Source organism: Echinococcus granulosus (assembly GCF_000524195.1).
Source record: "Echinococcus granulosus chromosome Unknown EG_S00024, whole genome shotgun sequence".
Classification (NCBI taxonomy): Eukaryota; Metazoa; Platyhelminthes; class Cestoda; order Cyclophyllidea; family Taeniidae; genus Echinococcus; species Echinococcus granulosus.
In genome coordinates this window covers 728,620-731,252 of record NW_020170404.1, presented here as the reverse complement: position 1 = coordinate 731,252, position 2,633 = coordinate 728,620, and positions in this window count along the sequence as shown.

Sequence of the window (2,633 nt, the reverse complement as noted above, 5' to 3'; positions counted from 1 at the left end):
CAACTTTAATAGTTCTGGGACAAAATAAGTAGGTGGCAGGTTCCAGATCACACCGAGACATAGAAAAGAATAAATCACTGGAACACTTAAACGTGGGAGCGCTTTCGTTCGCTGTCTTTATTAACACACTTAGGCAAAGCCATTGTTGGCATAGGGTTACCGAATGACTCAGCAGCTGCCTTCAGGGGGAGTGGGGAAGTGGACGGAAAAGGTGCGAATCTCTGATACCTATCCCTGTGATGCTCCCAATAGTGCTAAAAAGAGATTTAAAACAATCGTGTGGCTCATGATGGGTAGAAATAATTTAGTTTTTATCCGCTCCGCCTTATTTTGAAGCGGCCCGTAGCTACCACGCCGACCAATCAAATGCAAATCTCCTTCGCTATGGCCGCCATCCATTCGCGTATTATTTTGTGTAGAATTTGAGCCCATTAGCTAAAATCCCTAGTCAGAAGGTACTTAAAACAGAATAGCCAGAAAGATTAGCCAAGTTCAACCATGGCATCATTTCTTGGCCCTACTTAATCTACCGTAATTCTCGCATTGGGTGGCTTCCAACTTTACGTAGCCATTGAGCCGATTTCGTGCTGTTAGTAATGTTAAGGCGAATATTTGTAAGTATGTTAGTTCACTATTTGTAGCAAGGAGGATCACGCTCCCTCAGGCTACAAGACAGAGTGAATGGCGGGTGCCATCGAAGTGACTCACAGATCCTACTTTATGTAGGAGTTTAGTGGAAATTTCCATCTCCAGATGTATCGACAGAAGTTTATTCTGTTTTTGCTGCATAACTCTATGAACTTATGCACTGACAGGCAAAGAAGTCGTTGCGAAATAAGTGCTGGTTTTTTGAACTTATGAGTTGCATTTTTTAGCATCTTAAAGACAATTTAAATTCCGCGGAACTTATGCAAAGTAAATAAAATGAATTTTTAAGGAAAGCTGTTGCATTTTTTAAGATGACGTTTTGTAAGGGACTGGGAAGAACTAAATAATGTTTTTTATCACATTTCCAAACCCTTAATGACCAGCAAACTGTATTCAGTGTTCTAATTTAATGGCATTCAAAGTAATCTTTTTCAGTGCATAGGTAACTATTCCATTTAAATGATATAGTCTTTAAATATTCTATTTCTAAATGCAGATTCATGCATATTAAATTTGCCAGAAATATGGGAGCCACAGTTTCTTTAGCTGCAGTTGTACATAGCGCATAAGTGATTGATTGAAAAAAAAAAAACTTAAAATCTGTCTCATGCAAAGCGACAATAACCTATTCGCAACTGTGATAAGCTACTACTCCGTCCAACGCATTAATCATCACTCCATGTGTAGACGAAGCGTGTGCCTACATGCACCGCATCTAAGTCAGCGTTTGGCTTGCGTTCAGCTACTACAAATGTTACACAGCGGCTTCTCATGCTTGCTCAAGTCACTCACTCACTCATCCATCCTTTCTACGCAGTTGTCCTCAATCAATAGGAGCCCATCCACTAGTTTTACGTTTACCACACGTCGGAGACACTGTGTGTAAAAATGCCAACCCCTAGAGGAAGTCTTTCCATGGTGGAAATGAAGAAGCATGGAGATGTTCTTTCTGGTCTCACTGCACTGCACTTAGGGTTTGTCACCGATGCATTTCTTTTGACTTCAAAGTGCATCTAAATTTTTTTTTTGCCTTCAAATCACTCAAAAATTAAGAATTCAGGTTATAAAAGAAAGAATGATAAAAGACCTAACTTTTTAGTTCCTGAAACAACCTCTTCTTAATACGCTCTACCGTGTACCGTTTTCGTTTCTCAAAAAGGCGGTGAAGTCAACATTTGAAATCATGACATTTTGGACGGCCGGTAAACATTATATAAATAGCATCGTGAATCAAGATAAGTGAAAAGTTTACGCAGCTCTCTAGCTGAAAACCTATTCTGACTGGTGTATAAATCATGCGTTGTGATCGCTTTAAGCGAAGAGGTGCTTCAGTTGCAGCGTGTCCTGGTGACGCAGGGGTTACTGGAGCCAAATGTGCGCCAGTACAAATTGTTTGTGCAGTTTTTAATTAACTGAAGTGTAAGCTGCTGAATTGGCTCAGCTTCTCCGACCACTGGCATATCCCCCCAGTTAAAAACCAAAATCAAAAACACCTAAACTCAAATTGAGGCAGTCGAAAATCCCCATTTAAAGCCGCGATAAACAATGTTCGTCTGAACCACGGTTACATTTCCGTCGTGTCCGTGGCATGAGTTTTCACGGAGAGTGGATATCTGTGTCCCAAAATTTGGCGTTCCGGCCGATGATTCACTCGGCTAGCAGTAGCCAAGCTTTTGGGGCTTTTCGCCTAATTGGCATAAGAGCCCCATTTCCAAAACCCATAAAAAGTTCAATTGCCCAGTTTTTTGGTGACTGGTTGTAGATAATCCGTGCTTAACCAACCTGCTTTAAGTGGTGGTATAGGGACCCAGCAGCGGTCCACCTTAGTACTGTGTTAGGGGGTATGTTCAGCTTAAAAAAGGTAATTGTTCAGTGAGAGGAGCTGCTTTTACTAAAATTTATTTACCAAACATCATCATGTGCTGTTAATGCTCACTCAAGCCGGAGGAATTAGCCCCCAAAATTGTGACTTTAGAAGTCTATTT